Source organism: Dreissena polymorpha, chromosome 16 (genome assembly GCF_020536995.1).
Source record: "Dreissena polymorpha isolate Duluth1 chromosome 16, UMN_Dpol_1.0, whole genome shotgun sequence".
Lineage (NCBI taxonomy): Eukaryota > Metazoa > Mollusca > Bivalvia > Myida > Dreissenidae > Dreissena > Dreissena polymorpha.
The window spans coordinates 35161214-35188585 of NC_068370.1; the positions used below are offsets into that span (position 1 = coordinate 35161214).

Here is a 27372-nt window from a genome sequence, read left to right on the forward strand (position 1 = left end):
AATTATAATGTCAGGGTCAAAAGTATTTTATGTGGTGTGTTTGTGTTGAAAGTGTTTACAGATCCATGGAAGTGTTAGAGATATGTAGAAAGAATTATAAGCATTCTACAACATGTGTCATCACTTTCAGACTCTACCTGGGACATTTCAAAGGTTATCCATCACTGAAATGAATGTAATAAGTTGAAAAAAGGCTATATTTAAGGTAATAAAAAATATATTGGTACATAATTTGAACCAAACTTCTCAGGCAGTTTCTAATAATGGACTTTAATCAAAGGTTTACCAAAAATGGAATTTTTTTAACAAACAAAAAAGGCATGCCATGGCTAAACAATTAATTAAATCTTACCTACCATAGTGATTTTATTTACAAATGATCAAAGAAATGAGTGAAAATATATACTGTCTATGCTCACAAGTGAAATAAAATCGCTACCAGAACCAACACATTTTCACTTTATTTCATGACTCTCTGAACAAATTGTATACTATTATAGTTCTTGAATACATTCATATTGGCGAATTTGGCAAGAACCAGAATGAAATGTCACTTTGATTTTCAAAAATTTGATTCTTGAATCATATAAGATTTGTTAAAGGGCATATTGACAGCTAAAACGGAATTTTATTCTCTGAAATAAATGTATGCGTTAATATGAACTTATTTATATGTTTCTTTAAGCACAGACCTTGCTTTATATATTGTAAATATGTACATTACTAATTAACAAGAGCTGTCAGAGGACAGAGCGCTCGACTATTCAAGTGCTTGACAGTATAACGTAAGCCATCATGGAGAGGGGATATAATGTGTGTGTGTGTGGTCATTTAATAGATGATATTTCAAAAAAAAGAAAAAAAAGAAAAAATTGAGGGGGGGGGGGGGGGGGGGGGGGGGGGGGGGGGAGTCAAGGTCATTCAAAAGTCAAGGTCAAATTCAACTTGCCAGGTACAGTACCATCATGATAGTAAGAAAGTATTTGAAGTTTGAAAGCAATAGCCTTGATACTTTAGAAGTAAAGTGGATCTAAACACAAAATTTAACAAAATATTCAAAGTTACTAAGACAAACAAGAATATCAGTGAAACTGATGGATGCTCCTTGATGATGCGCTTTGTCAATGTTTGTGTTAATAAACACCTAAAAAATCTATTATTAGCCTTGGTGACCTTGACCCAGTGACCTCAAACCTCATCAAAAGGTAGAGGTCCATGCAAGGTACCTACATGCCAAATATGAAAGAGATCGGTAAAGTATTGAAGGCGCTATGAGAAACGGTAGCAAAAGTGTGACGGAAGGAAGTCTATTATTAGCCTCGGTGACCTTGACCCCAGTGACCTCAAGCCTCATCAAAAGGTAGAGGTCCATGCAAGGTACCTACATGCCAAATATGAAAGCGATTGGTTAAGTATTGAAGGCGCTATGAGAAACGGTAGCAAAAGTGTGACAGAAGTAAGGAAGTAAGTAAGTAAGGAAAGACAAACTGGCAACTATATGCTCCACCGAAAAAGGGGCCATAATTCTGTCGCAATGCTTATTACAGTTGTCTGATCTTGTTTATAGATTGGGATCATGTTGGTAAAGAAGTACGCAAAATTTGAAAGCAATATGTCAAAGGACATATGAGGTTGTACGCAATTTTTAACATAGATTTATCAATAATATTCATATTCTAAGTGAAAAAAGGGCCATAATTCTTACAAAATGCTTGATTCAGTTGTCTGCTCTTGTTTATAGATTGGTGTCATGTTGGTAAAGAAGTATGCAAAATATAAAAGCAATATGTCAAAGGACATAGGAAATATGTGAGGTGGTACGCAAACTTTAACATTCCAACGCTCACGGTAACGCCGACGCCAGGGTGAGTAGGATAGCTCCACTTTATATATATATATATATATATATATAGTCAAGCTAAAAAAAGTTATCCCCACGAAACTTTTTGTGGGCGCAGGAAATCGTAGTAGTATTAACATATCCAGCTATGGGCATGCTCACTGACCATAATGAATAATGGAACAGTAGTTTTGTGTAGAAAATATTCATTAAGATTGTGAATGTTGTGGGCAAGATTTCGATCCCCATAAGCACTAAGACCATAATGTAATAATATTTTTTTGGCCCTTCACTAATCTTTTTAAACGATTTCATCAATGTTCCTTATACATGTACATTTATTTTTCATAAAAATCGGACATGTGGAATGTTGAATATTTGCCATTGCATAGAGAAAAACCATTGACATGCCCCCTTAAATTGATTGCAGAAAAAGTTGTAAACCAAAAACAAATAATAACAAAGAGCAGTGAAAAAATTGGCCATTATTAATTTAATTTCAAAGAACAATGAAAATTTAAGGCAACAAGAGCTGTCAGAGGACAGCGCGCTCGACTATTCGAGTGCTTGACAGTATAACGTAAGCCATCATGGAGAGGGGGTATAATGTGGGTGTGTGGTCATTTTATAGATGATATTTAAAAAATAAAAATAAAAAAAAATTGTTGTCTTTTTTTTTTTTAGGGGGGCGGGGGGGGGGGGGGGGGGGGGAGGGGGGAGTTCTGGGGTGGGGCATGGGGGATGGTTTGGGTGGAGCCCATTGTGGTATGTCAGGTAAGTGTTGTTTTGTCAAAGTATGAATCAAATGTGATCATAAATCCCCTCCTATGAAACCGGTAGGGGACAATAATGAGCGGATACAAATTTAAAGGATAGAACTGAATGTTCAAACCTTTTATCTTGTTTGAACCTGATTGGTTTTGCAAATCGCATTAATTAATTGTGGTGAGCATTGGTGTTTTGTTTCTTGGAACAATGTTACGGGATATGTGATTTACTAAGAAGAATCAAAATCATAATGTGGCAAATGAATATTTATCTTCAAGTGTGAGTGATGCCAAATCCAAACTCTGCATATTGAAACAATATGGTCACCATTTGAGTGAGATTTAAAAGAAATATTTCTTAGTGGCCTAGGACCTTTGACCTGAAAGTATAAATTCAGCATATAACCTGATTGTAGCGAGTTGTTGAATGAGCTTTCTTGCATATATAATGGTATGTGAAAATTGAGTATTAAGTGTGACTTTGACCATGAGACGAGTTATTCCAAACCTAAGCTTTCCATTTTGGCTCGTTATGCATTTATACTTCACATTGCACCCTCTTTCAATTACCTTGAAGACTCTCGTCACACCTTGGGGAGGTTGCTGCTGGGAGATAATTTTTAGGTCCAGGAAGCGCTCGGAAGCAGTCAATATAGCAGTAAGCATCTTCCAGCACCCTGTTATGGAGAGAAGAGTATTGGGGTTTATGGTGAGAACTGTGAGTGTCATTCTTTTGTACAGTTGTAGTGGCAGCCATTGTGTGAATACTCATGTAATCACTCTCACTTAAGTATCAATAGCTAATTATATATATATATCATTCGGAAACCATTTTACTGCTTCAGGTCACTGTGACCTTGACCTTTGACCTAGAGACCTGGAAATCAAAAGGGGTCTTCTACCAGTCATGATCAATGTACCTATGAAGTTTCATGATCCTAGGCTTAAACTTTCTTGAGTTATCATCCGCAAACCATTTTACCGTTTCGAGTCACTGTGACCTTGACCTTTGACCTAGTGAACTGATAATTGAAGGGGTCATTTGCCAGTCATGATTAATGTACCTATGCGTTCTTGAGTTATCATCCGGAAACCATTTGATGGACGGTCTGACCGACATGTGCAAAACAATTAACCCCCTCTTCTTCGAAGGAGGGCATAATAAATTAATTTTGTTCAATCTATCTATTTATCCATTAAAAAGTTCACACTTTCAAAACAAATATAATACAAACTTGGTCATAAACAATAATAAAATACCCCTGCTGTCCCTGTGAATGTTAATGAGCGAGGATCAAGGAATCAAGACCATTACTCTTGGATGTGAAATCAATGCAAATAAAAATTGTGTTTTGAAAATCTTCTTTTCATGCTGATCACATATTTACAAGTTTGAATGGATAGACAAATCCACAACAGACCAACCAACATACAGACTCCAATATACCAGGAATAACCCCACATACCGCATTGACACAGAATATTTAGCATGCTGTCTTCACAAAATAAGAAAAACATATTTACATGTTTGGCGATTTTAAGAGTTATCATGCAATTGTGACCTTGACCTCAGAGATATCGACAATTCTTTGGCATGACACACCGTTCAATGATGGTAAACAAATGCATTTTTTTTGTTTAATCTCACAATGAATGACATAGTTATGGCCCAGATAAACTCACAACCAAACTTAGATAGATATTCAGTCACTATTTATTCCAAAAATTTGTGTTGAAAGCCTGTCGACAGGTGTCGCAAGCCAGTGTTATAGGACCTAAAGTCAAAATCCATGTGACCTAATTTTTCGGCCCGGCATGGCCCACGTTTGAAGTTGGCCTAGAGATCATCTAGATTAAACTTCTGACCAAGTTTGGAGAAGATCGGATGAAAACTACTTGAATTAGAGAGCAGATACCATACTGAATGCTAAAAAACGCACAAAGTGACCCTGTGACCTAGTTTTTAGCCCGGCATTGCCCATGTTAAAACTTGGCCTAGAGATCATCTAGATAAAATTCTGACCAAGTTTGGTGAAGATTGGATGAAAACTACTTAAATTACAGAGCGGACAGCATGATGAATGTTTTAAACGCACTAAGTGACCCCGTGACCTAGTTTTTGACCCAGCATGACCTATATTCAAACTTGACCTAGACATCATCTACATACAACTTATGACCAAGTTTGGTGAAGATCCAATAAACACCTTGAATTAGAGAGGGGACACTTAGCCATCGACAGACAGACAAGGTCACTCCTATATACCCCACTATACTATGTTTCTGGGGATATAATAGCAAATAATCAAGAAATATAAAACAAGATAATCTTGATAATAATAATTAATACTCAAGCAACAAACATATGAACCAGGTATCGCATTGTGGAGCACTAACCAGTTTTTACTGCGGAAGACGACAAGCTACATTCTGTGTGTGATGGGCGGTTGGGAACCATACCCTTCAATATGAAAACTTGCCAGCTTCTAAGTGTTCCACACAGAGGTCAGCACCTTCACTGTCTCCAGCTCAATCTCTAGGTACACCTACCTATATATGCAAAAATCAATTGAGTGAAACCACTAGTTTGAATATCCATTAGATGCATTCTTGATCAAACATTAGAGCAGTAGTACCCGTGTGATTTACAATATGGGTATTTTTACTGGATGCTGTAAAAATAACAGTTTGCTTTTGTTCACATCAATGACCATGATAACACATTAATGGCTATAAAAAAAATAATGAAATTAGCTAACAAACGCGAGTTATCAACAACCTATGGCATAACTAGCAAAACCATCAGTACAGTTTACAAAAAAAAACGCTTCTTTTGAAAAATGGGTTGTTTGTACAGTAACTGTAACACTATTTACTTACTTACAGTTTCGTTTCACATTCATATGCATTTTCTAAATTTTGGCATTTAAATTACATAAAAAATATGAGTGAAAATAGTTTCATGCATCGTCAGTTTTAAACAAGAGTGCCAAACTGTCACAAGATACGCCCGTTCGAAGGTTTTGGACACCATGCTCAATGCTTGAAATGCACTAAGTGACCTCGAGACCTAGTTATTGACCCGGCATGACCCATATTTAAACTTGACCTAAGTTTCATTTAGTATAACATCTGACTAAATTTAGTGAAGATCATATGAAAACTACTTCAATAAGAGAGCGGACACCATGCTAAATACTTGAAATGCAATATGTGACCTTGTGACCTCGTTTTTGACCCTGCATGACCCATATTCCAACTTGACCTACATATCATCTAGACACAACTTCTGACCAAATTTGGTGAAGATCGGGTGAAATCTACTTCAATTAGAAAGCAGACACCATGCTAAATCCTTGAAATGCACTAAGTGACCTCGTGACCTAGTTTTTGACCCGGCATGACCCATATATGAACTTGACATAGATATTGTCTAGACACAACTTCTGACCAAGTTTGGTGAAGATCGGATGAAAACTATTTAAATTAGAGAGCGGACACTGCTGTGGACGCTGTCCGCCAAGGGTGAAACTATAATACGTCCCGTTTTTAAAAACGGGCGTATAAAAAAGGAGAGCATAAGATTTGGCTGTGTGAGAGGGTGTTTTGCTGCGTAAATGCGCGACTCTCACGCTGAATGCCCGATACTTGACAGGCGCATGAATGTTGATGCAAACTACTTCAATTAGAGAGCAGACACCATGCTAAATCCTTGAAATGCACTAAGTGACCCTGTGAGATATTGTCTAGACACAACTTCTGACCAAGTTTGGTAAAGATCGAATGAAAATTATTTGAATTAGAAAGCGGACACGAAAAGTGTGACAGACTGACAGACAGTGCGAAAACTATATACCCCTTTTTCTTCGAAAGGGGGCATAAAAATAACTTATCCATAGACATCGGATGTATTTTGTAATGGGAATGCTTTGGAGATTACCATAACATTCTGTGCACACGTAAAACCTTTATGAAGAATCCTCAACATTAAAGATTTATTAATATTTTTGAAAATTAAGCAAACATTCATTTTTTTCCATGAAAGCATTACAATTATGGCTTTTTATAAGTATAATATGATGTATGAAATAGTTTTTTTCTTTTTAATTTTATGTTAATGTTGAACCATTCAATCACTTTAAAAACATTGCAAGTTATTGCATATCCACAAAGCAAATGAATCTTAGCAGGTAAATTCAATGAATTTATCATTGGTACCCCCAGCCGATAATTTTAAAAATCTGTATAGAAGTTCACCAGATGATGTTTTATGCAAAATATGTATGTTCGCACTGCAGTTTTTGAGAAGAATATTTTTAAGTGTTCATTATATATATTATAGAAGGAAAACAAATTTGATCCGAGGGTGGGGCAAATATGATCCAATGATACTTGAACAATCTTGGTGAAGGTCCACAAGATGAACTTTCATGGCAAATATCTTTGCTCTAGGCCTTGTGATTTATGAGAAAATTTCTGTTTTTGAGGTTTTTTAATATACTAATAAGGAAATTACATTTCCCTCCCCAGTGGGGCAATTTTGACCCCAGGAACATAGTTTGAACAATCATGGTACAAGTCCCACCAATTAACCTTTGAACTCTTAAGTGTATGGTGAACAAATGTGCTTAATGATTTTAAAATCTTACAATGAATGACACAGTTATGGCCCGGACAAGCTCATTTATGGCCATTTTTTACTTTTAAACTAAAAGTGTGACCTTGACCTTCGAGATTTCGACATTATTCCTTCCCATGCAACACCGTCAAATTATGGTGAACACATGATTTTAAATTGAATTTAATTCTGACAATGAATGACATAATAATGGCCCAGACAAGGTCATTTATGGCCATTTTTGACATTTGAACTCAAAGTGTGACCTTGACCTTTGAGATATTGACGTTTTCTTGAGCAGTGACCGGCCGTGTCATGATTGTGAACATTTATTGTAAGTTATTTGAAATTCCTCCAATCAATAACAGACTTACGCTCCAGACAAGCCTAACCCGGACTTTCATACTGACGGACTGATCCACATACACCAAACTGCCAACTGTGACAAATATGTCGAGCTCTCCATAAGTGGGCTCGACAAAAAATCGACTTGCCCACAGGTAAAGGTCCACCACACAATGTTTCATGCTAAATATCTCAGCCCAAGGCCTTGCAGTTTCAGAGTAGATTTTTTAAGTTTTTCCTTTTGGTTGCCAGGGCAACAAGGATTTCATGAAAAACAATTCTTGGAGCAACATTGAAGGAGCTTCATGCCAGGAATATTCCTGCCAGTTTCATCAAGCTTTGCCCAAAGGTTTAGTAGGAGATATTGTTTAAGTAAAAATGTTGACATATAGACACACATCGCAAAACAGACAAAGACCAGCAACAATAACTTAAGTTGAGCTATAAAGGGTACATCTCTGAAATGACCAAATCATCCTGATGACTCTTATGCAAGAACCACTGAAAAATGATAACAAATTTGATCTAATTTGAATTTCACTAAATTCATACACCAACATATGCAGACAGAAATTTGACATTTTCAATCAATTAAGGGGCCATAACAGTTTAATTTTACAATGGCTTCAAGGCCTTTCCCCAATTTGGAATGTCAAAATGAACTTTTGCATTATAGTTTATCTGTCTTCAAGGTAACAATCTGGTAAAAATATTATACATAAGACAAGTCGGTCAATTAACAGGCGAACAGCTTTGTTGTATACTTAAATAAACCCAATTTTAATGCCTATTAACTTCAAGTTTCATTCAATTCTATGCAATTGCTACTGAAAAACAACTCTGGTCTGAAAAGTAATTTAGGGTTATCTTTTCGAATCAATACTAGGCTTATTTATATTACATACCCTCAGGTTGGTATACTTGCCGGTTCAGGAGGCGTTATAGAGCGCTATCAGTTTAATGATTATTCCCCGAATATCTTTCAGGTGTGCCAGCGGGGTCTCCTGGAACAGCTTGATCGTTTTCACTACATGCTCACTTTCAGTGAAGTGGCGCTCCAGGTTTGCGTCCGTCAGGATGGCTGCACTCTCCTCTACCCTCCGAACAACCTCGCGACGGCTCTTATCCAGGCAGGTTGAGGTCAGGAAGCCTGTGAGAAGGAGATCGGCCGAAAAAAAGTAAAGCTAAACAAGCAAATTTGTTGAATTGATATCCCCCGCCAATATGCTTCTGGACACAAAAGTGTTATATTTGACACTCAAAAAAGCATTTTTTCAAGATACAAAGGGCCAAAACCCCGTTATTAACAGACTGTGTACAATGCCATTTGGCGTGCATCGTCCTCTTATCCATATATATACTCATACCAAGTTTCAATGAAATCGGCCAAAGCACTTTCAAGATATGGCTCTCGACACAAAAGTGCTGGACGGACGGAAAGATGGACGGAAGAACAGACAGAAAGACGGCCAACGCCAAAACATTAATAAGTAGATGTCCAAGAAGAATGAATAATTTACATAAATCAAATCCTAAGTTTACGCTTACATTGTTCAATGTGCGGGCGTCCGCTAGACCATTCCCTCGCACCACTTCAGGAAGTTCTTGATTGCCGTTAGTGCATTCCGCACCGTCTTCAGCTGGTGAGTGGTGTTGAGGAACTGTCGTGGACCTCCATATGGCCCATCCACAACAGCACGTCACTCAACATCACTCCTTCCAAGTAGCCAGACAGGGCCAGGAACCGGTTGATCTTCATGTTGACCTCTTGTGTTTTCGACTCGTTTGCCAACCCACCTGGCCTGCTCCGCAGGAACATGTAGTCTACATATGAGTCAACGATTGAAACTGCAACAAGTATTATTGGATGATATTCTATGCTAGATGGTGAAAGCGCATATAATTTAACTAACAACCAGTAATTCCAAAGTATTATAAACAGTCTCCGCCAAACATGGTCGGACCGACGGACATGTCCTGTAAAATTTTGTAAGGTCCGACCTGTCGGTCGAATTTACAGGACCGATTGTCCGGTAAAAAAAAAGAACGAAATTGTTGATAATTTATGTTTTTACGGCTCTGAAATTTTCCATGGTATAAAAATAGCGAACGCGTCTTTCCGTTCCAACGCTCTACTCTACGGAATTTAGCGATGCACCTGATTGGTCCATTTTTTGCGTCGTTACCATATGACCAATGCTCGTCAGGACGGTCTAAATCCATGACGGCCTAGTCGCTGATTAAGATAATTATAAATCTGATTATTAAATGATACAAATATCAATTTGTATGGACGTAATCGAGATAGATATTAATAATTGTGATCATCTTCATTCGCAATGTCATGATCTTGACTGTCAATGTCCCTGCTTGAAAAAGGCTGGTGATCAATTATCTAGGCCGTCGTCAGTTTAGGCCGTATTGACCAGATTCCTCTCTGACATGCGCACTGAGACTTAGCAACAAGAATCAACAAACGACAATGGATTATTAAAACTTAAAAATCGCCATAAATTCGCTTCTCTTGTTTTGTGAAGACAGCGTGAAAATATTCTGTTTCAATGCACCATGTGGGGGTATACGTCTCGTCTTTTCGTGTTATTTTATTAATATATTTATGTAGTTGGTAGGTCCTGTAAAAAAAGAGGAGGTCCTGTATTTTTTCCCAGTTTACAGGACCTACTGTCCTGTAAAAATTTGACTAGTTTGGCGGAGACTGTATAAATAAATAATATTTATCTTAAATTTTAATGTACTTATATATATTTCCTCACGGTTTTTAATATATATACATGTTGCAATAATAATGACTATCAATTGAAATGTATATAATTAAAAAAAAATCTGGGAAAACAGGGCTTAATGCACCAAGTACTGGTTCTACCTCGAAAACGGACTCAAAACTTTACACTATATAAGCAATCCATATTGTTACTTGCAGCTTCTCCGACCATGCATCACCCTTGCATTGGGTTCCAGGCTCAGGCAGTATTTCCGCCTTAGGAATGAAAAGTCCTCTTCCTCCTCCTCCTCCTCCTCATCCTCCACCTTCTCATCCTCCTATGCCGAGTCATCATGAGTGGCGAGTCTGCTGGTCACCTTTCCTGAAGTTTTCGCGACCTGTAAATGACGTTTAAATGTAAAAGTTACAAATCGTTTGGTATGGTTTTGTATTAGACATTGATAGAAATATGAGAAATTAAATACAAAAACCACACGAACACAATTTAACACTTACTTTCCGGAAACAGCCCTCTTGTGTAAACAAAATTGAATGTCCCAGCCTCCATTTTGTGCTCCTGTTCTAGATGACGCAGCCGGTCAATCACCGACCGGTCGCACAGCCAGCAAGAGTAGTAATTCGTCGGCTTTGTCTTCTTCACTTTCCGACCGGTCTTAGCACGTGCCTCTGACATCAACGGCTTCATGGGGTCTGCCGTCAGCGCTTGCACCCAGCGAACGTGGTCTGTTACCCAGAGGTACACAGTCGTGTTGCCTTTTACCACGCAAATGGGGCATTGCCTTGGGATAGGCTTTGCGTTTGGTGTCTGAAATATTAGTTTGAAATGTGTACGAAGCAGGTGGCTATCAATATATATGATTTATTAAGAGATGATGAGATAACGGACCCAGTTAATTGATTGAAATAATGATTATGTGATTGAAGCTGTTATGCTAGGGTAAAATACCAAGGAATGTGTATAGATATTGTTAACTTTTTTTTAATGGTGTTAAAAATGAATATTTTATTGCAATATTTGCACATGCTTTGTTTTATTTTACAAAGTAATCACTATTAACCTTAAGTTTATTCTCATGAAAAAAACATACCATTAAATAGCAATACTGATTACTTTATCTATTTGAGTGACATTAAGAGTGACCATGTACATGTATATATCACTCTATACTGTTTAACTCCCCTTGCAGATATTATTGACAGGAAAATATAATATTATATACCGTCTTATAACGATTCAAGACTTGGCCAAAATAAGGCCCCATTCCCTCAACAAAAAAGTATTAATTTTTCCCCAGATAAAAATTCACCCGACACTCAAGCAAATTAATTGCCCTAGACCCAGAATTGTCAAGTTTAAAATGTTTAAAACTAAATAGAATTGTTATGTATTTAATTTGGCGGTAATAAAGACTAATCAAGTGATTAAAAAAACATATTATATTGTTTCTCATGTTTGGTTTAAAGTCCAAATTTTTTTTTAAATGATGCCCTATTTCCCCCGCCTCAGGGTACAGGTATCATTAGGCATTCTGAATCAACATTTTCATCAAAAACAATGATTCTTCATTCTTTACAGGCTGGGGGATTAAATTTTTAGAAACAACAATAACCTTTCAAATCGCATACCAAACGTTAAGACTTTTTAAATGAAAATGTGGATTCAGAATGCCTAATGATTCGGAATACCTTGACAAACTGTACCGTTACCCCAAACCCTGAGGTAGCTGTGGCGTAAAGGATATGGTGTCCGCCTAGCAACCAGGAGGTCACGGGTTCGATCCCCACTGTGGAAGCGTTCTTTAGATCTTCCCTATAGACACTAAGTACTGGTTCTAGGCACCGGAAACAAAATTTACAGCTTTTTCAAATAAGTCCTATGCAATCAAACTAAAATATACAGGTTTGAACTAAACCAGAGGGAGATCTCTGCATGATGCATGTTAGTCTTATTTATAAGACGCGCGAGATACTTTACCCATATAAAAAGTAGCTTAATATTTAAGAGCGTCAAAAATTTGGACTAGATGCATGTATGCAATATCCCAGTGTGACCCAAATTCGACGGGTGTAAAGAACCAAATGTAATGGACCGAAATTCGACGATGTAACGGTTACATGAAGCAATATTTAGCAAATAATGAAATGTTTAATAGCAGAAAATAATAATTTTAAACTCGGCTGTATTACTTTGAAATGATTCAAAGACAATAATCATCCATTTAATCAATATAAATAGAACATCGTCAAATTTAGGTGTCGTCGAATTTGGGGTGCGGTAGGATAATGTATGGTTTCCAGTATTTACTATGGGGAAGAACTATTGTTGGCAAAATATTTCACTTCAAGAATATGTTTGCGTATCAGATATCAAATATGTACAACACACAACCAATACAATTGTGTTACTGTTATGAATAATACAATTTAAAAAAAATGTTTTTTTTCTCCGTTTATTACTTTCACTGAATCGAAGGGTTAACAGAACCCAAGGCGAACATGATGTAGGGCGAACACAAGGCTACGGGTCGAAACCCATTAATAAAAATATATGCAATGACAACATAAGTATGGGGTCAATATACAAAAGATACCGTCTAATTATTTGGACACAAACTACTCCTATAAATATGAGGTCGATTTACGTGAAGCGGGGTAGCTTACGTCTAATTATTTGGACTAGCTTACGTCTAATTATTTGGACTAGACACAAACCACAGTTTACCAACCACTCAAAATGGCGGCGACATCTACTTTCACTTTAACCATTTACTGCGCCCGCCACTGAGCATGCGCATACTTGGTTTTACATGCTATTTTTAGTTGGGCGACGGTGGACCATCGTCCATATGCATACTTTCAATGTTCAGTTATTGATTTTCGCAATATTAAACTTGAAACGTAAATATGAAAAAGGAAATCAGTTTCGTTTTTATAATAAGTGCAAAGAAAAACGCTATACACAAATTAATATGGTTTATGTATGTTGTGTTTATTAAGGTTAATCGAAAAATTATAGAACGTATTAAAATGTGTTCATGTTCATATTTTTTTTTTCGAAAGTAAAACGAAAAGACGTTATGTACATGGGCCAAGCCCCCCCCCCCCCCCTCCATGTTTTTCGTTTAAAACATTTTATCAAACCAAGAACGGTAAACGGGACCTTACACATCAGGGCTTGAAACTTTGATTTTCGTAATATAAAGAATGCAACGCAATATGAACAGAAAAAAGTTTCGTGTGTTGTTTTATAATTAATACAACGAAATGTAAAGAAGCAAATTTTACTTTCGTATGGGTTTTACTTGTGGTTTAAAGGAAATCGGAATATGATCTAATGTGTTTTGATATTCGTTATCTTTTTTTCAAAAACAAATTGAAAAAGACGGTATATAAACGGACACTAATTACAGTCTTATCTCGGTATCTTGAAGTCGGCGGGAACAAGAAAAAAAATATCTAGATAATGAGAGTTCGAGATATCCGATTTGGCGTTTTCAAAGAAAAAAATAGACGAAAATTTACCTTGCTTATCTATATACCTGCTAAGTGGTCTAACTGAAGCCGTAACCGTGAGGCATAATACTCTCTACTACCCTATCTATTACCTGATATATACGCGTTTTTACAAGCACGATTAAATTTACTATTTAATTGCTTAAAATGTAAAATAAGTGTTACACAATTGCATGAACACATGCGGTTATAATTTTTCTAAACTCTCGAATAAACATCCGGTAATGTTGATATTTAAAGTTATGATGCAATTGACGTCCAATCAAGACGAGGGTTGTCCATCTGAACATGCGTAAATTACGTTCTGGAATACTGAACTGTACATGTACATTTTGTAGTTCTGCAACTTTGCGACGGTTTATATACGCAAAAATATAACTCAATGCATTTTGGAATTTTGTTTGTTAAAACAATAAGTCTTTCGGCCTTTCGGCAAGCTGTGTATTAATTGCAGTTAAAATGACAGTAAAAGTGACAGGTCTTATTCAAGTCTTAATGGCTAACGACATTGCACACGTGTGATCTTTGATGCAATTAACGGATCAATTATCTATCGCACAGAATCGGGAGAAGCCGGGCGAAGCGGGACGGTGAAGTATCAAAGAAAAAATTTCTCACGTTTGCCGACACTGAGACAGTTATTCGCACTTCGAGAGAAACCACAGTAACACTGGGGGCTGACGAGGTCAAAGCGTAGTCCGTTTCGCTACGACGTCGAGTATATGTTTTACTACGAAAACATTGTTTTAATACACATGACATCGAGAACGGATAAGTCGAAAATTGTGTTTAAAACATGTAAGATTATGATTTTGTAATAACAAAAATCTGAATTTAAGCACAATGTCATTTCATAGGTCTGTTACATCAAATTATAATCCAAGATGTGTCTGGTTTATGCGGTTAAACATGAAATAGACCGCTGATTTATCAAACCGAAGTCAAGTTTCACTTTAAAAAAATGCAATTAAGGTTTACAACTGTCTTTAATTGACACAATTTTACAATTTCCATATTGATCTTTGTATTGTTAAGCCACTGGGGTGTTTAGAAATGTGTAGGGTGACCCAGTTATCAGAAATAAAGGCTACATATTATTATAAGGCATGATCATGTCTCTGACAGCATACGTATATGCCTCGCTACGACAACGCTTTAGCGTGCATGCGTTTCTCACAGAAGACGTATTGGTTATCTCTCAAAGGCAAAATAAAGAAGAAAAAAAATTAATACAGAGTCATGGAGTGGCTGGATGTTTCCTTTGAGACAGAGGTAGTAACAACGGCACAACATGATCCGAAACGCACAGTCGACATGGTAATGCACATTATTATGATATAATTACCTTCACGACTAGGCCAAAGGAAACGATTAAAATTGAAAATCCATATACAAGATGACAGTTGAGAGTCGAGAACCTAATTTCGTCGGTCTCAATAAAAATGACGCATCTTCACCTTTTGACAATCCCTTATACGTTCATTTTGATAGAGACCGACGATAGGTTTTCAGCATACGGTACTCTTTATCAAATGACATTCGATTCTCGTTATTCCCAACTCGCGTATCTCGAAACTCTGCTTATGTCAAAGTAAATCCCATGTTCCAACTTCGATCATTATTTATCTCATACGGATTTTGATTTTTACATTGTATATATCAAAGCGATTTTCTTGAAAATCGGTAATCGTCAACTAATTTTGAGGTGAATTTCATGTTCGTATACATGATTGTACCTGTAAAATCCACACCTGTAACAGCCGTAAGGTGTGGAAAGTAGGACCCCAATGGCACAAATCCGCAATTGCATAATCAATATATTGTTGTAAAGTTGTGGCAGTGGGTTTCTGTCACAGGTTATTGTTAACTGCGTACATGACGGCCGGTAAATTTACTTCGTGTTACAATGCGGTTAAGGCCCAGTCTCACTATGATGCCGGCGGAGCCCCAGTGCGTGATCAGGCATCTACCGGGATGAACCGGGGCCCTACCGGGATGAACCGGTGCTCCACCGGGATAAACCGTGGACGACCGGGGACAACCGGTGCTCCACCGGGAAAGTATTAAAATGTTTAATACCTCCGGGATGAACCGGGAGTCACCGGGTAGGACCGGCAACGACCTGCGTGGCACCTGGAACAACCGGGACTGTACCGGGAACAACCGGGACGGCACCTTAGCTCCACCGGGGCCCAAAACCACCCCGGCAGAGCTACGGCAACGCCCTGGTGAATGCCGGCAGAGTCCCTTTATAGCTACGTTACATAAGTAAACCGGTGCTCTGACGGTACCGTTCCGGTTGTTCCCGATGCAGTCCCGGTTGTTTCCAGTGCCAAGCCGGTTATTGCCGGTCCTTCCCGGTAACTCCTGGTTCATCCCGGAGGTATTAAACATTTGAATACTTTCCCGGTTAAACCGGGGCGTTGCCGCAGCTCTGCCGGGGTCTGATGCCGGTATAACCCCGGTGAGTGCCGGCGTAGTGACGGTATACCGGGGCTCTGCCGGGACTCTGCAGGCTTTCACCGGGTTCAACCTTTTCGTTTGGATGTTCATGCGCACAGTGAAGCACGGCATCTTTTGCACTGGGAAATGGCAGTCTGCAGTAACTGAAAACTGCATGTGATATGTCCAGAAATGGATACAGAAACTTCGTTGAGCAACCTATACATTATATTTGTACTTCGTTGCGCAACCAATACATACTCTGTGCGAAACCTTTACATAAAACGACTTGTAATTTCCTTCGAAACAAAGAATTTGCATAATTAAAATATATGTTCGTAACCTGTTTTGTACTTTAAAATGTGTAATGTACACTGAATCGAAGTAAAATGTAGTTTAATTTAATTTAAGTTACCGTAATGGGCTATTTTAACAGAATAACCACCTTATGCATTGCTTCAAATCAAAATATTTCGATTTTAGCTCAAAATAAACTTAAAGGTTGCAACTACGCGCATTTGTTATTAGTTTGTTATTGAAAATAAGTACCTACCATTACTGGATGTTCCGTTCTCTAATCCATAAACACCAGAAAATATGGAACTCGCCTGATTAAGTAGTGTATTTACACCATGTTTTCGTAGTAAAACATATACCCGACGTCGTAGCGAAACGGACTACGCTTTGACCTCGTCAGCCCCCAGTGAGTAAATACATGTAAAATCGAGACTCGGGACAAATTTTTATACCGAGATATCGAATTATTCGACATAACGAAAATCGATGTTAATTAATATAGATAAAGAAGGAAACAAGTTGGGACATTGAGCTAGCTTACTTCGTTACAGTGCTGCATTACAGAATTGTCAACAAATAATTGATATTCAAACTTGTAATAAAGGATTTTTCTTAATTCGTAGATAAAAAATTGTCGCAGAAACTTTTGGAACACCACCCCAGACGTTCATAAATTTACGGAGCGCTGATGAAATGAGAGAGTAAACAGGTTTTATTGATATATAAGCTGGTCGCTTACGTGAGCATTTTACTCAAATATCTATGGAACTTTAAAAAATAACTCGATTGACAAGTTCTCAACCGATATGATACTTATCTGTGAAGGTATCCGTACGTTTTTATAGTTTGAGACGTCATAAGAAAAATCCTTAGCATAGCATTATCATATTTCATACATATAAGCACCGAAATTCAAGCTCAGTTGGTCAATCGCTCTTAAAAAGCCATTGTGGTAACATCATTCCCGTACGACAACTCACAAGCAAGGTTAATATCAGCTCCAAACAATAACTTCATTACGCAAGATCAACTACTCCTTTGTCGGTTATAATAATACACTCACTGAGTAGATATTATTTTAAAGATTTAAGTCTTAAACATTAAACTGACAGGGAAACACCACCCAAGATCTCCCATATACCGTGGTTTATGGTGTTCATTTATAAACAGTTATTATTGATGCAGCCATGTATAGCAAAGAATATTAACTAATATTGCATTTTTTTACTGGAATGAAATAATGAAGTGGGACCAACTCGTTCCTCATAATTCCTTACTTACTATATATGACATGCTTGGAAATAGTACAAACTATTCTCCGCCATTTACCGGTAGGCAGGCATGCGGAAGAGCGATATTGTCCATCTAACAACAGACAATTTAATCACTTGTATTGCCAGTCCTTCAGTGGACGGATACAGCATATTGTCCACCCAGCAATGGAAGTCAAAGCATTGTAAATTAAATTATGGAAATAGAGAATAACAGGTTACTGTCCCATCGTTTTGTAATATATCAGGCGAGGCCCGGGGGCGAGGTTTAGAATAATATAACGGCTTGGCTTGCCGAGCCGTTATTTTATTCGTGCAGAGCCTGATATATTACAAAACGATGGGACAGTAACCTGTTTTTCTGTTTATCATACCACATGTTATTAGAAATCTGCAAAACAATCCTTTTTATATTTAAAATGTACGGATCCGTGCTGATTTTGCTTATCCGGCTTTTACACGTTGACATAATGTAGCAACGGCGTTCGAAAACACGACACGAATAATCGCTTATTTTAAACATCGTATAGAGAAAAAAAAGTTGTTTGCACTACGAACCTCTTTAATTATAAACGTCTTGAATTGGAGATCAGGAATGGACTGCAGCGACAAATTTAATCGAAGAAAGCACTTCACCGAATAGTTTCGAGACGCCATTTTGGAGATGTGTATTGAAATTGACATTTTGATGATGGTGTCAATATTGACATACGCGTGTTAAATCGTTTGTTTAAATGGGGCAATTGCACTTTACCGGTACGTAAAAAAGAACGGGAAAGCGCACCCTTACCCTAACCCGTAACACCTAACACATAACACCTAACGCAACGCCTAATAATCCTTTTTATCCAATATATTTCCTTAGTATCGGGGGCTACCGCCCTAAAACCCCCGCTTTGTCGATAGTGGTAAACAACGGCGTACAGGTAAAGTACAATCTGAATTAGCATACAGTTAACATTTTTCTTGACTTTCTGTGCAACACTTGCGAGTGCAATGACTTTATAATATCGATATTTAAGATTTATTGTCCAATTGATGACGTCATTTAACTTCTGTAGTGCGGGCTGTGGTGATTTTTAAAAAATAAACGTTTTTGTGATTTATGACTTTAAACTAGAATAAAAAATGTACGTTCTTGGTATCAAATGGTTTGTTTTGTTCTTGGTATAAAATTGTTTGTTTTGTTGAACCTGGTTTATGTTAGTAACGTACGATAACCTAAAGTCGTCAGTCTTATACACATTGGTCTTGTTTGGGCTTGTAAGATACTTGCAACGGTTCACCGTTTGGTCTTGTATTGTAGCGGTAACTATATCGTAGCGCAAAGTATCAAGTTAAGGAGCGTACTGTTACTGATTGTGATGAAATAAATAGGTTTTCAAAGAAGGGGTGGGTCTGAGGACTTTTTATTTAATGAAACATTGTGTCGCCAGGGAAATTATTGTTAAGTCGTCATGTATCCGTAAAGTCGTCATTTCATCGAGTTAAAAAAAAAATAAAAGACAACAAAACAATTCCCTAATGCAGTAAGTGTTTTAAAACATGAAACATGAAATTAACAAAACCAATCTGAGTATGTTGCATACATACACAAGCATATTAAAATCGTCAACCATAACGTTCAAGACAATACGCTTAATTGTCATTATAATATTAACGAGAACTGAAACCAGAAAATAATGAATGTCTAACAGCATGAAATGGTGTAAAACGACTGGTATTTATCAATGGTAACGTTACACTTAAACAGTCACACACAATATTATTTCAATCTCCTTTTAAACATTTTGATAAAACTAGCTTTTTGGAACTTGTCGAACACAAAACAAAACTATGAAAATAACTGTTATACTATTAACATAGCATCGTGATATAAAGACTGCGGTAACAATTATACTTTGACATAGTATGATACTGATAAAGAGTTAATTTATCATTTTAATTCCATGTCTTTGATGTTGATGCATGTATGCATCTGCGCTGTCGTCGATCTTGAAGGCTATGGCACATGTCTGTTGCGGCCCGGTGCGTCGATTGCGCACAATGGATTCTTCAAAAGGTCGCAACAAGTACCTAGACTTTCCTTTGTTTAAAGAAACTATCTCAGCAACAGCCTTGGCGCAATCACGTTTCAAATTTCTTACCTTTCGGGGGCTATCAAATACTGCCACTGCAATGGAATTGTAGAGGTTATTTGGCTCCAGTTCAACGTGATAAGTGCTCAGCAGTTAAAGCGCCCTTCGACCATAATGATGCATGCCCACAACTTGGACATTGCGTATGACGATCTTCTTCATACTTGTATACCTGAAGAGGACGAAAGTGTTATAAGCACTCGGTTTAGTGCTGTTTATTCCTGTTGAGTGAACTTGACTACAGAAAGGCCAGACAATGCTTAATGTTTACCTTTAACGTCACGATGTTATGTTTACACTATGTTATGGTTACGTGTTTTACTGTTCTGTATTCATTTGGTCTGCAGGTTTGTTTTGTTGTGACTTCATTTGTTTTTCTTTTTTTAGCTCATCTATTTTTTGAAAAAAATATGAGCTATTGTCATCACCTTGGCGTCGGCGTCGGCGTCCGGTTAAGTTTTGCGTATAGGTCCAATTTTCTCATAAAGTATCAATGCTATTGCATTCAAACTTGGTACACTTACTAACTATCATGTAGGGACTAGGTAGGTAAAGTTAGATAACTCTGGCTCGCATGTTGACAGAATTATGTGCCCTTTTTATACTTAGAAAATCGAAATTTTGGTTGAGTTTTGTTTTAAGGTCCATTTTATTCCTTAAGTATCAAAGCAATTGCTTTCATACTTCCAACACTTACTAACAATCATAAGAAGACTGTGCAGGCAATGTTATGTAACTCTGACTGGCATTTTGACAGAATTATGTGCCCTTTTTATACTAAGAAAATTGAAAATTTGGTTAAGTTTCGCGTTTAGGTCCACTTTTTTCCTAAAGTATCAAAGCTATTGCTTTCATACTTGCAACACTTACTAACTATTGTGTGCAAGCAAAGAATTGTAACTCTGACTGGCATTTTGACGGAATGGGCCCTTTATACTTGAAAATTTGGTTAAGTTATGTGTTTTGGTCCACTTTACCCCTTAAGTATCATAGATATTGCTTTCATACTTGGAACACTCGCAAACTATGATAAGAGGACAGTAAATGACAAGTTGCATAACTCTGGTTGTCATTTTTACGGAATTATGCCCCTTTTTTACTTAGTAAATTTGAATATATGGTTACATTTTGTGTTTAGATCCACTTTACTTCTAAAGTATCAAGGCTATTGCTTTTAAACTTCAAATACTTTCATGTTATCATGAGGGTACTGTACCTGGCAAGTTGAATTTTACCTTGACCTTTGAATGACCTTGACTCTCAATTACAAATTATAAAATGTTGCTAAAATAACCATAACTTCTTTATTTATGATTAGATTCGATTGATACTTTGACAAAACAACTTTTACCTGACATACCGCAATAGACTCCACCCAAACCATCCAACACGCCCACCTGAATCCCCCCCCACCCGAACCCCCCCTCAATCCCCCCTATTATTTTTTTTTAATTAAAGATCATCTTATAAATGACCACCACACCCTCACACTATACCCCCACCCCAAAAACAATAATTGTAATGCACCCGGTAGGGTGACATATAGCAGTTGAACTGTCCGTCATTATATCAGTCAGTCTTTCCGTCCGTCCGAAAAAAACTTTAACATTGGCCCTAACTTTTTCAATATTGAAGATAGCAACTTAATATTTGGCATGCATGTGAATCTTATGGAGCTGAGCATTTTGAGTGGTGAAAGGTGAAGGTCAAGGTCATACTTCAAGGTCAAATGTCAAATATATGGCGTCTGTCCGTCCGAAAACTTTAACATTGGCCATTATTTTTTTATATTGAAGATAGCAACTTGATATTTGGCATGCATGTGTATCTCATGAAGCTGCACATTTTAAGTGGTGGAAGTTCAAGGTCAAGGTCATCCTTCAAGGTCAAAAAAATGTTCAAAACGGCGTTCTCATGAACCTGCACATTTTGAGTGGTGGAAGTTCAAGGTAAAGGTCATCCTTCAAAGTCAAGGTCGTCCTTCAAGGTTAAAGGTCAAAACAAATAATTTCAAAGCGGCGTTCTCACGAAGCTGCGCATTTTGAGTGGTGGAAGTTAAAGGTCAAAGTCATTCTTCAAGGTCAAGGTCATCCTTCAAGGTCAAAGGTAAAAATAAATAATTTCAAAGCGGCGTTATCATGAAGCTGCACATTTTGAGTGGTGGAAGTTCAAGGTCAAGGTCATCCTTCAAGGTCAAGGTCATCCTTCAAGGTCAAAGGTAAAAGAAAAATATTTTAAAGCGGCGTTCTCACAAAGCTGCACATTTTGAGTGGTGGAAGTTCAAGGTCAAGGTCATCCTTCAAGGGCAAAGGTAAAAAAAAATGTTTTTTTTTCAAAGCGGCGCGATAGGGGGCATTGTGTTTCTGACAAACACATCTCTTGTTGTTTTTTTTCAAACATTGTTAAAAAACACAAATATTTATTTTTATTATTTTATTTTTGAAATACCGTCCTACCATCCCACCAAAGAATCCCCCCCCCCAAAAAAAAAATACGGTATTTTTTTGCAATTTTTTGCATTTTTGGAAGATAATTTAATAAATGACTACACCCCCACACTATACACCCCTCTCCACTCCACCCCTCCCTCCTTTGTAATTGAAATTGAGATAGGTCCGTACACCTTTAAAAAAAAATGAGCGGTCTGCACCCGCAAGGCGGTGCTCTTGTCTTTTCTTCTTTTTCTTTCAGCTTTTCGGCCTTGAGTTTTTCTCTCTGTTGCCTTTTGTCTTCCATTTTTTTCCTTTTTACGTCGTTTTTCAATTTCGTTTTGAGGTCGCTTTTTTTCTCGTTCTCGTTTGCGCTTCTCATTTTGTTCACTTAGATGCTGTTTTTGTTTTTCCTTTTCTTCTAACTCTTCCTGTACTTCTCTGCTTGTTAACATCCTGGCTTTTCCAATCCCACGTTTGCTGACCGATCTTTGTGTCGGCGTTGGAACCACGAGAACATTGACTAGGTCCTCTGGCACGAGGCCCGCCCTTTCTAAAGGGTGGTCCACAACGGTACATGTAGGAACAGTCGGCTTTCTCTGTGTTTTCACGGCTGTAGTTGCAACAGATAGGACGTCATTTTGTTCTACAGGATTACTAGAACTTATTGCTTGGCTTTCCACCTGGCCCTTAAGGTGACGCCACGTTTGAAACACAGTATCTTGTAAGCCGATGCTGCAGTTATAACACTGCTCAAACTTGCGTTTTTTTCGGGGTGTCAATGTACACTCCATCGCAGCAAGTGCAAGTTCTGGAAGGCGGTCGGTGGTACTGCTTTCTATCGGTTGCGTGTCGCTCAAAGACTGCTGAGAAACGCTTTATTCCATCATCACCAACGGTGAAGCTGACGTCAAAAATTGTGTCATCGATCTGCGACGATTCAATACTGGAGAATGAGCATTCCACCTGAACTGCAGTGTCAGATTTAGTAACTTGTACCTCTTGGTCCGTGTTCGTCTCTGGTGTGGGGACCTCGAGATCAATTGAGTTTGGATCATATCAGTGCATGAGCGGAGCAGCAACGTTTTGTCAACGGCATTAAGATTGAACGGAAATATTCCGCATTTTCGAAAGCCCTCTGTGATACAATCCATTGAGATTTTTTTTTTCAAAAATAACCTTAAAAACAGCACTGACTTGTTTTTTGAAATCCAAACGTCTGACTTGATCATTTTGGCCTGGCTGACCGTCTTGGCTGTTTCGATTTTAATTTTTTGATACACTGCAACGTCCAAGGGTTGCGTAATGTGAGTTGTCTTGGAGGCAAACACATGAGGATGACATCGTTTGCTATAGCTGATCGTATGAGCAGAACACTAATGTGAGAGGAAGCTCCATCCTGAATCAGGAGTATTGGGCGCTGAGGTACTGCATGCGCCAAAATGTTTTTTCGAACCACTGTAAGTAGAGGGTCTGATCCATGAAGCCGCTGTCAAAGCAGGCGTAGCTCGCATTCACTGGACCCAGGCGATGGTACGGCCCTCCTGGCAAGCTGTTGGTGAAGATAATCATAGGCGGCAACGCATGGCCAGCGGCGTTCACGCAGCAGTGTACATATATATGTTCATATGTTTCCACAGACAGTGAATGAGCATGCTTATTTCTTTTCGGAGCAATGACCTTTTGGCCAGCCGATTTATAGAGGAAAAGTGCAGCTTCGTCGCAATTATATATACGATCAGGCTTGTCAGTCAATTCATTGCTCTCCAGTGTCTCTTTCAAAAGAGAAAAGTACTCTCGTAGGGCATTCACACTACCTAATGAGGCCCTCCCTCTGTCCAATGAATCAGGGCGACGCATTCCTAATCCAGGATGTCTGGACTTAAAGCCGTTCCACCAACTTCAAGATGGACCTGAGTCTGAAAATACATCCCCTCTGCCACGTTCCTTCGCTATACACCAGGCGAAACCAATTAATTGCTGGATTGATAGCGGAAACCCACGGTTAGCCATGTACCCAATATAGCTTACGAGTGCAGCTTCCTCGTCCGTTTTCAGTGCCGTTTCGACCCCCATTTTAGCATCCAGTGCAACTTTTCCACTTATCCTACCTGACAATGTCATTCTTGGCACTCCAAATTTTTTGGCAGCTGAAGAAACAGACATGCCTCCTTTTACGGCATTATAGGCTGAAATCATATTTTGAGTAGACCATTTGCGTAATTGTGATGGACGATTTTCCATTTTCTGTAACAATGTTAGAATAATGTAATTGTGTAATTTCTCGAGCTTTTGTAATGCATTTCAAAATATATATTGTTACACAAAACTAATATCTAGAGAGTTATATGTTTAACTTTACATTTAACTTTATGCTCAACTCAGTTGTTTTTTGTTGTTGTTTTTTTTTTCAAAACAAGTTTTCATCATAATTATGCTTATTCCTTAAGTCGTCATAATGTATCAAAAGTCGTCAGTGACATATGTACCTTTTTGTTTGCTTGTTAGTATACTTTAACCTTATAAAAGGGAGGTTATTATGTTATTCCAGGTATTTTAGTTCCTTTGGGGTATTCAGACATTTTAAACAATGACGACAATGCCCCACGTGGCTTTCGCCTTAACACACCGTCGCAGCACATTATTTTTCGCCCGTGTACAACCCGCAGACAAAAAAGTGTGGTCTTGGAAACCCCAAGAATTTAATGATTCATAATCCTAATCTCATTGACAAATATTAAAAGGCAAAAAAGAAGATATTTACCTTTTCAATGAACGCGGGCTTCAAACTCTCATATATATCAATACTAGCTATAGTGTTATCGTCAGTGTCAGTTGCTTCTTACCAACCGAATTCCCGCCATCGTAATGAATAACACGCGTAAACATTGCGATTACAATATTGATTGCAATTAAAGATATCAGATATGTATACTTTTAAATATATAAATTAATTAACTGTAAATTTCATAACAAATACCGTGCAGTGTACAATTTTTCGACGTGGAGCTCGTATTTTCGTAAAAAAATACAACAATTAAAGTACTTTTTAATGTGCAACTTTATACAAACTTGGGATTTGGCTTCTATAATAATTAAAATTATACACACACACACACACAGAGATACATTCAAATAAAGAAATAACGATTATACTTTTTTTAATAAACTTGGCACATGTTGACTCAAAAGTATCAGCCAAATGTCGGTGCACTTCTCACTTATTTCTTGATTTATTCATTAATGTTTTAGTATATAAAACTAAAAATAGTCGCCTTTTAATTTCAAGTTTGTATGTGCGAAAAGTTGATTGTGTAGTCATATTTAACAGGAAAACTGTTGAATGCCAGTTGTTATTTATTACATTCAAGTAAAAACCAAGCCGAGTCAAGCCACGATCGACAATCAACACACACGATCATTTAACAATACCACTCGCTCAAATAAGAATAATCAAATAAAATAGCTTTTGTAATTTCCTTGTGACAAAATGAAACCATTCAAACTATCGAAATCAAACGAGTGAAATGCTTTACCGTGAATACGCAAAGGAAGTAACCTAAGTTTTGGAAAAGCTCACTCAAGGTCGTAACAATAAACGGAGCATGTTCTAATTAATGTTCCTATAGATCGTTATCAAGTTGGAAACGATTAAACCTAATTTGTCGCTTACTAAAATTTGTTTATTATCCGTTAACTATCAACAGCATAAGCAGTTGTTTAAAGAGATTTGCCCACGGATTGTCACTATTAAAAAATATCTTATATGGTATTGTCTTAAATGAAAGTAAGTGAAATCGCCATTATAACGTTTCAAAAGAAAATAGACTTAAGCCGAATCTCACACCCAACAATTCTGCCATTTTGTCGCGCATTTCGGTTTTCAGTTAAAACCCTGCATGTGATATACGTGATTATAAATTTCCAAAATAGCATTAAAGTGTAGTTCGATCAACGATACACACATGCAGGTATATACACCTGTAAAACATCTCTTACTAACGGGTTATATTTCATTTTTTAAATGTAGCCTTTTTATGATTCCGAAGGAGGGCAGATAGTGATCGGACTGTCCGTCCGTCCGTCTGTCCTTCCGTCACACTTTGCGTTTAGGTTTCTCAAAATGCTCATTACTTCTATGTCCCTTGAAATATAACCTTCATATTTGGTATGCATGTGTATATGGACAAGGCCTTTCCATACGCACAAAATTTTTTACCCCTGTGACCTTCACCTTGATTTTAGGGTCCACGTTTAGGTTTGGAAATCTGCGTTTAGGTTTCGAAAAATGCTCATAACTTCTATGTCCCTTGATATATAACCTTCATACTTGGTATGCATGTGTATATGGACATGGCCTTTCCATACGCACAAAAAAATTTACCCATGTGACCTTCACCTTGAACTTAGGGTCCGCGTTTAGGTTTCGAAATCTTCGTTTAGGTTTCGAAAAATGCTCATATTTTTTATGTCCCTTGAGATATAACCTTCATATTTGGTATGCATATGTATATAGACTAGGCCTTTCCAAACGCCAAAATCTTATACCCCTGTGACCTTCACCTTGAACTTAGGGTCCGCGTTTAGGTTTCGAAATCTGCGTTTAGGTTTCGAAAAATGCTAATAACTTCTATCAAAGCGTTTATAGGGGGCATATGTCATCATATGGTAACAGCTCTTGTTTAAAATATTTAACACACTCAACATTTTCATTTCACTCCCCAACTATGTTTCTTTAAATATTCTGCTCAAAATTCAGATCATTAAAATGCAAGCCGTTTAAAAAGCGCAATTTTCCAAACAATCATACTTGTTTTTTAAGTTGTAAACAGTTTCTAGTTAAATTTCGTTTTCTCACCAATTGTTATTCTTTAAAAAGCGTCGGCTATTGTATTGGTCACCATTTTTCTGTCCGTTCTTTCGACCACTATCTCCTCCTACACTATTAGCACTAGAACCCTGAAACTTA

At 37.5% G+C, this 27372-nt stretch overlaps 2 long non-coding RNA genes across 12 annotated transcripts in view; one reads left to right on the forward strand and one right to left on the reverse strand.

Moving 5' to 3' along the window:
- LOC127861874 (uncharacterized) overlaps nt 1–27372 on the reverse strand; it is a 42053-nt gene that overhangs the window by 450 nt on the left and 14231 nt on the right. Inside the window, exons 1-8 of one of the 11 annotated variants that reach the window (XR_008040343.1) lie at nt 13040–13054; nt 12015–12145; nt 10809–11118; nt 10506–10690; nt 9119–9418; nt 8610–8720; nt 5005–5157; nt 3178–3284 (exon numbers count right to left, since the gene is read on the reverse strand). This is a non-coding gene — a long non-coding RNA (uncharacterized LOC127861874). The other 10 variants (XR_008040344.1, XR_008040342.1, XR_008040341.1 and 7 more) reach the window with 10 other exon arrangements.
- LOC127861875 (uncharacterized) lies at nt 9717–11119 on the forward strand. The gene is made up of 2 exons (XR_008040346.1): nt 9717–10146; nt 10512–11119. It is a non-coding gene; the product is annotated as an uncharacterized LOC127861875 (long non-coding RNA).